Genomic DNA, 11,744 nt, shown 5'->3' with positions numbered 1-11,744 from the left:
CATCACTACAGAGCGTATCGTGACTGTTGGTTGATGCCTCAAGGTAGGTTTATGTACGTCACTCTCGCCATCACTACAGAGGGTATCGTGACTGTTGGTTGATGCCTCAAGGCAGGTTTATGTACGTCACTCTCGCCATCACTACAGAGCGTATCGTGACTGTTGGTTCGTGGTAGAAAAATAAGGCGTCCATTAAATGTCAAATGTTGAGTTGGCTTTTTGTGCCTCTCACGGCTTCTTGTAGGGAAGTGTTGTTTGTTTATAGTCTAAACTCTTGACACCTTTGTTACCCTCTCGGTGTAGAGAGCTCCGCTGAGAAGAGCTAGTTTACAGGTTTGTTTTCAGTTGTTCACTTCCGGTACTGACTACATTGTTCGAGGCGCTTCGAAGTAGAAGTTTCTAGAAGGCTGGTTGTACTTATATAAGAGCGAGACAAGGGCGATACAGGGCCTCCTTCTATGATCTGACTTGCGACTGATGTACATTCTCAGCGGGAATACTAATAGGAAAACACCGACTAATCTGCCTGTTTCCTCGATTCAAGAACGAGCACGTACCTCATTCAAGACTCTTGACTGTGACAAATGATGGACATGCATACATGCATCTATCACTATGATAGTGCCTGTTATTTGTTGCTGTTGTCAAATATTTGACCCACTGCGTTGCATTTTTGTGTTACAATACCTTTTGTTAATTATTCACTGATCTTGTTCGGTTATTTGCTGATTTCACAATTTGGTTTTGTCACATCGGCCCACTTTCAGCCATTTCGTGACTATCAAGGGTTAAATATAATACATACTATTAAATTTATATAAGAATCTGCCAACGAAGGACAGTAAAAAAACTAGATTTATCACAGCAAAAGATATAAAACTAGTAAGGAATCATATAAAAAAGGATAGGACTATACATAACAATAACATAAAAAACGGGTTATAGATCGTCAGCTGGTGAAGACAGAGCACCACACGGGGGACCATGGGGACTTACTGTACCTTTGCTACCTGCATGGACCCCAGCAGGATTTACATTATCCCTTCAGTCGCTAGCGGTTGTACATAATTTTAGCCACAATTAAAATTACAAATATACTACGTTTAAATGCGTAGTAGATGTAAATATTCTTTGAATGATATGGACTTACGATATCCTCTCAGCGCGTTTCAAGAAGTGAATCAACACACAACAATATTCAAATAGGAATAATTCTCTGGAAAGATAAATGCACTGTTTTCATCAGGGCCTACATATATGCTAACAGTGTGAAGAAAAAATATGAGTGTCACGTCGAAGATAAAGAATGCAATCTAAACACCTTAGAGGCTTTTTGTGGTTACATGGTGAAAATCCAATTAATATGCCACACTCACAATCACGATTCTCTAATGAATTATTGCTTTTTGCTGGGTCCACGTCTTGTTTGTTTTTGACATATGTCAAATCTAAGTGTGATGTTATCAGATTAATGGCTTCGAGGTCACGATAGCGTGTGTTCACGTGTTCGCTTTCTTCTCAAGTAATGGTACTGTAAGGAGTGGATGAAGCGGCTCAGTAACAGATATTTCAGAAACCACACGTGAATAGATTATATACCATTTCTATGACAAAAAAACGTCCATGTACGTTCACGTTAATTTAGACCCAAGAACTTTGTAGGTACTTTGAAAAGAAGAACTAATGCAAAGATCGTCGTCTGTCAAGCATGGACTTCGTGTATACTCAAACACTGAGCGTAAATGAAACACATTGAATCAGCTGAAAAGAAAAGCCTGTTAAAATGGACTTAATTAAAAACGCGAATCGTAAGCTCATATCTGCTCCTTTAAGGTTTTAAATGTTTAGGGTGATACACTTTGAAGACATGGGCATCACATTGGAGGAGTCGTCGTTAGGGAGTTCATACTCCCATTGATGTCAAAAACAAAATTAAATGAAAGCAAAGAATTATATTGCCCTCAGCCCAAACCAATAAAGCTTTTCACATTTCCATGTAGAGGTGAGCAAGAAACGTTGGTTGTTAAGTACGCAAGATGACCTATATTGGTTATCCGGTGCTTCTGTGCATGTTGAAAGCACTCATTTTCTCTTCAAACAGTGTCTACAGCATGTCCCATGCCCTTCATAAACATTCTGCCATTATGTTATTCGTTTATTATAACTAGTACAATCAGTCAGTGTGTTCACAAGTCAGATCTTTTGGTCCGCTACAAAGTTCGTACCAGCTCACTCTCTAGGCATTTCCTGGACTATCCTTGAAGAGGCAAAGAAACAGTCAGGAAGCGATATGAAGGCAATGCAAAGACGGGGGAGGGGGAAGATAAAAAGAATGAACTGTAGTCAGTACCAGGTACCAGTTATTAGGTGCAGACAGTTTAAAGTGCGATGCTTGGTGTCAATAAAGAACGCTTATTCGACTTGAAGCCCTCTCAGCACATTTTAATCTACTATCGACAAAATCACAGGTCTGTTAGGCACATGGTGGCTGTTTACTTGTCTGGTGCATCTCTGGTTCAAAACAGAATTTTCGGATTGACTGGGCACTGTCAGACTTTAACATGCCTCGATCTGAATACGCCCACTCGGCGGTTGTAACTTGGCGTTGTTGAAGATGTTGATCTGTTGTCGGACAAAGACTTTTACGTCGAGACGAACACATTTCAATCAATTAGTTTTGCTCTTGGAATGTCCAACACATGAAGCAAGTGAGTGTGTTAGTCGGTTTTAACGCCGCTTTGATCGGAAGTTTAGTTATATCACGGTGTCAGTTTGATGTGTCCAAATGAAGAACCCAATTGACGTCATGAAAGTTAAAAAGTTTTGTAGACTCCACGACCATGTACTCCATGAACATGAACCATGTAGGTGAATCTGAAAATAGAATGCACAAAACGGGAAAAGCTATTGAATTAAAAAGTTTGAAAAAATGTTGCCCGATGTTATTGATAATGTTTACTTTAACGATTTATCCATAACCTTTTCCATATAAACGACATTATTTGTATGTAAAGATGTATAAACTATGTGTAAATAATGACAAATGTATTTACAATATAAAACACAAACCAGAATGTATCTGCATCAGTGATGAGGGACAGCATGATATTATATTCAGTGAATATACGAGCTTCACATATAGGAAACATCATTTTCATATCTCGCCTTAAAGGTCACGCATTTGTATAAGCATGAAAAGGGCAAATGAAACATGAATATACAACGAACGAGAGAGAAAAAACAAGATAAATTACTTTTATGATATAAATATACAATAGCACCTATCACATGGCACCTATCATAGATAATCGTAGTCTTCAAAGTAAATATATATAAGATAACAAGTGACGGTGACATATGCGCCAATGGGTCATCCAGGTTCAATACCTGGACAAAATCTTAAATAGGCTTATCGAAAAATCCGAAACCTTCATCACTGAGGGATGTGTGATAATGAGCTTCCAGTTTGACTCAAAGCCTCTATGATGAATTATTTTACAACTGTTCTGTCAGATGAAGAATAATTATTTATGTCGCAGTCATTACTCATTGTCATTCTGAATAGACGAGCGTGTGGACATGTCTCCCGCGTTCAGATGCCTTTTCGATTTAATACTTGACTAATGTGTATACGTAGCAGTGGTGAACGTAGTTAGAAGAAAACTAACAGTTTTTATCCCTTTCAAAGCTTCGAGAATTTGCATTTCTCTTATATTTGATTCATTTGACGGACTCAGAACAGGAATAGTGCTATGACACACACACACACACACACACACACACACACACACACACACACACACACACACACACACACACACACACACACACACACACACACACACACACACACTCACTCACTAAAACACACATTAACACACACTCACTAAAACACACATTAACACTTACACATACACACACACACACACACACAGAGAAGCACACACACTAACACATACACTAACACACACACTAACACAAACACACACACTAACATACATAAATATCTACATAACGTGGGGCTGTATAGACTGTTACTCTTGGTATATTAAAACACTTAAGACGTTAATCAATTTAAATTTAGATTAAACTCACATGGATTACGCTTTCTTATATGCTGCTAAAAGAAGAAATCACGCACATAGCCACTTGGCTAGGAGCTTCAGGCACTGAATTGCAACTCTTAAGGTAATTGGCTTTTACTACATACACGCTGACGTCAATGTGATTATCAAGGTAGAAAAATATCGTAAACGTCTGTGTTCCTTTAGTCGATTTTCTAATGAACGTATATGAATCACTTATGTAAATTCTACAAATAGCTTGCATTCATTGAGTGCTGAAGTTTGAACATGATCCCATAAAGGGCAACCACGTACACAGAACTATGCACGTACAATCTGCTATCTATACATTGTAGTATATACTTCAATAACCTCACGTTTCACATCCATTTATAGATACTGTCTTTGCGGTAATTCCACTCATGATAGAGGTTCTGCTTTGATCAGAGGTTCAGTTATATCACAGTGTGTCAGCTTGCCCAAATGAAGGACCCAATGGACGTCGGGAAAGTTAAAAATGCTTATTTTTAGTGACATAAGTATCACACGCTGTGAGAGTTCAACTTGTATCTGTTTACTTAAGCCTTAATGCTTTAACTTGGTTTATTGCTCAGTGTTACAAAATACTTAAACTTCAGTTTGGTTTATCTTTGTCAATGGGCCTCAATGGAATCGGAGGGGCGGACGGGTAGTCTAGTGGTTAAAGCGTTCGCACGTCACGCCGAAGACACTGGTTCGATTCCCAACATGGGTACAATGTGTGACGTCCATTTCTGGTGTCCCCCGCCGTGATATTGCTGGAATATTGCTAAAAGCGGCGTAAAACCATACTCACTCACTAATGAAATCAGCCTGCCTATTTATTTTATCTCAACGCCACAAGTGCATACGCTATTAGCAAACGTTTTGACAATTACTAATTGATTCCTATGTAAGTGAGTCGCTACTCAAGCGTAGGGGCCGCAATCGTTAGTTCAGCACCGTGACATCTGGCATTGACATGTTTTTGATAGTGAAAAGACGACAGTCCCTGATGTTCTTCTTCTCAACCAAAGGCATGTTGGCTAGGTTCTCTGTCTGTTGTTTTACGTCTCGGACTTCAATTGATCAGCTATATTGATCAGGCGGCCTGTCACTAATCAAGTTTGGAACCATGCAACCAGTGGTTTATTATGAGAAACGTCCCACGTCACAGGAGAACAATGACAAGTAATCAACGTTAACAATAATCAATATACTCCGAATGTCCAAGGGGATGTGTGGGCGATCAAAACTACCAAATACATTTTATTGTGCTCTTTTATCCATCTGAGTGAGTGTTGTTTTAGTTGTGTCACAGATGCATGATGGTAATGCGTGGATAAGACCACAGATTGATAGAACGAGCAACGATCCACGTCCTGTGTGTACGACAGACACCAGAGCGCCGTATCTCAAAGATACGTTACCACAGTCGTAGCGTTTCAGTCTCTTATGAAGAGATGCCAAAGTTAAACACTGTGGTCACCCTATCCTAATCTTCATCACGATTTGATCACTGCAAATATTGGACAACTAATTGGGCGGCCCCTTAATCCAAAGAAGGCTGGTAATCCATTGTTTTTCGTTTTTTAAATATTGATTTAAAGTATACGCAGAATCCGTATTACATTGTGATATAACGAGCAGGGAGATATTCCAATGTTAAATTATGAAGATCGATATATGCACCAGGCGTGTTGTCTATCTGCACAATGGGAAACTGTCACGTATTATAATTCAAATTACTGCTTGCATACAGCTGGACAGATATGCATTTCCGTCTTCGTTTGAACAGTTGCTTTCACTGTTAATATCAGGGAGAACTAATTTGAAGAATCAGTTTATCCCCGTAAGATGCCTTGAATATATCTAATTCCAAGTTTCATTTGGTAACGAAAAGCAGGGGATAGCTATTGTATTGTATCTGTTTCTGATAATGACATTGAACTAAAATGAATCCGTTATGATTATATGCATTATGGCTGTCACCTTTCTAATCTCACTAATCTGCTCAATACAGAACGACCATGCATGCTTATGGAATACTACTACTATTGTGACGAGGCCCACATTGAGGGAGAGTCCCATGTGTTTTATGGCTTATGTTTATTTCCCTTGGGTTTTTGTTACCTTTTAGGCTAACTTAATAAGCACCTACGCTTCTAGTGTTTATAACAAAGGCGACAAGAATATTTCCATAGTCATAAGAAATCTCTGCTGCTAGTTAATTGTTCAACTTAAAAAATACAAAATAGGACCAATCATAGGAAACTGCATATTTTTTTAGATTGATGCGTCAAATTTGGAAATGTCTTCCACATGTGTACCATTAAACTTTTTGAAAGCTCTACTGATACCTTGATTGTTGTTTTCTTGATCAAACAACAATAATGAGCAGGAGTCGTTGACATTTTTGAAGAAAGAGAATGCTTGCAATTGATTGTGCGTCAAATGTTGTGAAATGTAAATACCAAAGGCTGAAGCTACTGGAATATATAGCTCTACAAGCAAATTGACTGTTCGAAAATTGAATTTTTCCCTCTTTTGCAGAGGTTTTAGTTACTTTATGTATAGATCTGTGCAATTTAGACTAGCGCATTGACAACGTATACCTGTTAAGATGTAATACCCTCTGTGTGTTTAGATCGGGTCAGTTGAATATGGATTGGTTTACCAGTGTTGTTAACCTGTGAATATACACCTGTTAGATGTATTCAATGTGTAACTGCTTCCTTAAATCCTCAATGTTTAGCTCGGTTTATGGCTGAGTGTTAATAAATCCTTAAACTTCAGTTTGGTTTATCTTTGGCCTTTCCTCAATGCAATCAGTCTGTCTAGTTATTTATTTACTAGACTTCTCACGGTGTGCACTTTGAAAACTACATGTCAGCTTCTCTGTGGCTGAGGCGTTACTTTAGCGGTGTAATCGTTAATCAGGCACTATGACACTACTACACATAACACATACGGGTTTGATGTGGTATCCATGGTATATTTTAACATGACATTGATGAATGCTTGATTCTGATTGGTTAAAAAGAGGTTTCCTTTTTGCTACGGAAACTCCTTTCAAATATATTAAGCCTTTTCACACAAAAAAACCCGTTCGTATGAATACATAGATAACCCACATATCGATTCATAAAAAATGGCTGCCGATCGACCACTGACATATGAACTGTAAAACGTATTTCCTCTAATACAGGCTGGGTCTCTAATACCAGCCAGGTCTCTAATACATGCCGAATCAAGGGCTCTCGCGAAATTAATAGACAGCATAGCGTCAAATAGAGGAAATACTGTAGTTTGATATAAAATGTTTTGTGCGTTCTTTGCCGCAACCCTGACTGCTTCGATGATGACATTAAAATATTTAATGATGGCATATCTTTTGCATACAAATGAAATGTCTATGAAACTGTTAGGGAAATGTTCTGTATATGGTGACCAGAATTGGAACAATTTAAGCTATTTCCTCATTGAAAGTAAAATATAATGTTACAAAAATTGTTTGAAAACCTGTTTGTGATCGATGTTCGTTGCCATCTCCGTCAACCACCACTGTCAGAATTTGGCAGAAGAGGATTTGAAAGTCCATCACTCAGAAAACTCTCGTCCATTCGAAAAGCAACGAAAACAATGCCTCGACATCATTGAAGTCAAACTGAAATTCATTTCAGAACACACACAATTAAGAAAATCATACACTGCCCACTATTTCTGGCCCACGAATGTCTCATTCCATTCACACTCTGGCTTAGAATCCATGAAATCTTTGAAATTGACAGGTCACACCATGCAGATACTGAGATAGGCCCTACCTCGTGTCAAAATGTCAGTAAATCTACAGGTTAATGTTGAACCACATTATAGATCGGGGTTGACATCTTGCTTCATTTAACTAGCAAAGGAGAATGTAAATACAAGATTGTCAGGCATTGACAGCTGCGAGGTGTGAGTAACCATGATGTAGGTCAAGTTCTGCCACATCCAAGTTTTGGGTCGAGAGGCATTTATTTTGATGTAATGTTTGTTTACTGGGAGTAATGGCTAACTAACTAATAACACCTACACATGTTAAATATGTAATAGAATATTAATTCAAAATGTTTGTTGTAGAAATATATTCGTTTAGCATTTTAAAACCTTTTTGTTCAACCTGTCACCCCTACAAAATAGAAATGATGGCATATCCGATTTCCAAGAAATGACCTATCCCGCAAAAATCCAAGAATTGACAGTCAGTCCAAACAGTGTCCAACAGGTTGGTAGAAATTAAAACATCTGTCTATGGACTAAGTTTGGAGTGTTACTTGTCAATTTCCTTTGAAAAACTATGTGTTTTGAACACTTATTTTCAACTACTCACGACTATGGTGTATTTAATCTTGATCTTCAGTAATAATTGTTAGATATATAACTGCCCCCACTCCTTGGAATGTTCTAAGATTGCGGACATGTGTAGCTGTGTCGTTACACGTTGCAAGAGAGCACCGTTTGCATATCGCTAAAGCAGTCGGTTCAAAATGAAATAAAGATGTACCTACTCTACAGTGGGACTATATCAAATTAAAAAACACAAAGTAGGTTTATCTCCTAATTGGCTCTTATTTAAAGAGCTGTTTTTTTAAAACTAGGGAAATTTGGAAAGGACATCTTGCAACCAAGCAAACCTTAATAGACAGGCTTTATCGAGACGATTATTAACCTAGACCTGGCTACATTAAACTCCCACTGACTAATGGATACATAAAACCATACTGGTTCATTAGTTGTGGTATTACAATGGGTTGTACAAAGCAGTCATTGCAGTATCATAACCTAATGATACTATAAATACAGCACCACCATTAACGTGTCTATACATGAGGTTATTCCCCTATACTTTCCCAATAACTCTTTGTTGAGGACAGATCATTTGATAATTGGGGGATATCCTCTGAGCCTAAATATTATTTTTGTTTAAAAACATCTATTGCAATAAATGTATTTTTTGTAGCCGTCCATTTTTTCTACAGTTTGAAACCTTTCTATCTTAGGAGACTTATTCTGATTAAAAATGATGTCTCTTGTGCTGCTGGTGGTGGTGATTACATTGTGTCCAGTGCTGCCATACATCCTAATGTGGAATGGTTCGTGAAGGTATAGAAATATCCTCTTAAAGAGCAATCAAACAAATAAGCTATGGCAGAAAAGAGAAATGTTTATGTATATTTTTTTCCCAATAAGGGAACACTTGGCGATGCCACGTCTTTAAGTAAATCGATCACGAACGTTTCCTGGGTCGACCATTAAATCATATTTGTCCTGACCAAGAAGCTAAACGTCTTTGTGCTTAATTGATTGAATTGGGATGAGTTGCCCTCGGGGCGAATTCCTGAGGACTAAAATAAGGTTTGGAACTAGTTTGCCAATGGAAGTTGACTGTATGTACACAGTAACTATCGGTAGTAATATGGCAATATTGGAACTACAGATGTACCTTAAAATAGATGAAAACGGGGAAGAGCACCAGAGGGAGATAACGGTGAGACTAATAGCGCCAAATGCCTGTAAACGATGTCTCACGAATGACAATAACGCGAGTACTTAAAGGGAAATGATGTTAGAACAGCGAGTAAATCATTTGAATCATATCTGGATGTTCTGGAAAGTGTTTGATACGTCAATGCATATATTCAAAATGCAAAAAAATCAAGAATAACGCACATCATATTTCCAAATTCATTCAAGAATGAATGTCGAAAAGATGCCCAAAACCCTTCAGCTCGTAACGTATGGCCGAGCACAGCAATGTTCCAGTTATAAAACGGCGGTTTGTAAATAATCGAGTCTTGACCAGACAGTTGAGTGATTGATATCATGAGCATCGATCCAAGCAAGTGGGATACGATGATATGCGTCAAACAAGTCAGCAATCCTGACCGCCCAAACCCGTTAGTCGCCTCTTTCGACAAACATAGTCGCCTCTTGCGACAAACATGGGTTGCCGAAGACCAATTCTACCCTGAATCTTCTCGGGTCTAGAATATTGATAAAACAGCTTTCTTCCAAATAACTTTCTGGAATACATCATTCGCCGTGGAACGCCGATAATGTATCGGTAAATCAATTTTTCACCATCATTGCAATACAAATCATGGCCGCGGTACAGGGTAAGAGGGATAAGAAGTAAGTGGAGTATTCAAGGCAATAGTTTTGTGTGGACAGTTTAGACACGATAATGAATGCAGATGTGACTCTATGATCTGTCAAGCAATGCACAGAACCCCTGATATTGACAAACTTTATAAATCACCTTTACGTGATTGCTGGTTTACAAGTCTGATTTTAATCACTGGTTTAATTGAAATGTTTGCATGAAACAAGTACGAGTTTGAGAGGCTCATTAATATTATAGTTCTATTAAGAAATAGATCCCATCAATCTCCTAAAATAACGCACTGCGGTCTTCTTGTGGACATTTGTTTGAACGTGTAATGAACTACCTTTCAAAAACAATCACCGCAGTCGCTATCATGGGGACGATTTTTTTGTTAAATGGTGGGGCTATAATCTGTTGAGGGTTATTTGTTGAATATAAAGAAAGCTGTAATTATAATTCATAATAATGTCTTTATTAGACAAATGTATGGTAACATATGATAAATCAATGGTTGATCCAAAGCATTTTACTGATCAAATATTGCTCTCACCGATGACACGCGAGGGGTGTCAGGGGCAAAATAAGTTCTTTGAAAACAATGTGTAAGGAAATTAACTCATGGATCGATGCCTAAGTCACAGATCTGGATGATTCCATGTGTCATCATACTCTCACACCTCTAACACAGGCTACTCATGGTACTACGGGGGCGGTCGGGTAGTGGTTAAAGCGTTCGCTTGTCACGCCGAAGACCCGGGTTCGATTCCCGACATGGGTACAATGTGTGAAGCCCATTTCTGGTGTCCCCCGCCGTGATATTGCTGGAATATTGCTAAAAGCGGCGTAAAACCATACTCACTCACTCAATCATGGTACTACGATCGCATTGTGGATGTCTTATAAACTCCGTCTTATATTTCACCTATGTTGCTGAGTACAGTCTCGATCGGCTGTCAATTCTGATTTGCCGACGTGTACCAACACTGACAACATCAGGGCCGAGCCGTCTTTACTGACGTCTCTAAAGCGCCGCAATTCAATGTACGAATTTTGCGTCCCTGAGGCCTGCCAGAAGCCTTCATGTTTGACATTCTGTTGAGGCTCGCTCTGATTATGTTCTTTGTTTGTCAGGGTTACTCTTAACCCTGTCGTACTGGAGAATTTGTTATGCTGATACATTGACTGATACAGCGAAGTTGGTATGTCTTCATGATTTGGACTATCCATTATGGTGTTTTTTTATTCTAATGACATAGGTACGATACAATTAGAAATCTAGCTTAAGTCTAGGTCATAACTGATTTCCATGTGTTGTGTCAATGACTAAGGGAATATGCCGACCATTTATTATAATCTAATGTAAGTTTAGAAATAGTTCCTTTCATATCCAAGACGATCCTGCACACCATTATCAGGGAGCGCTCAGGAAGATAAACGTTCGTTTTGGAACTAATCTTCGCTTTCTGGCTATGAATTGTAAACAAATCATTTTTAAAAAACTACGGCGTCAGATA

Source organism: Haliotis cracherodii, unplaced genomic scaffold (assembly GCF_022045235.1).
Source record: "Haliotis cracherodii isolate W230 unplaced genomic scaffold, xgHalCrac1.p SCAF_8, whole genome shotgun sequence".
Taxonomy (NCBI): domain Eukaryota; kingdom Metazoa; phylum Mollusca; class Gastropoda; order Lepetellida; family Haliotidae; genus Haliotis; species Haliotis cracherodii.
This window is presented reverse-complemented; position numbering follows the sequence as displayed.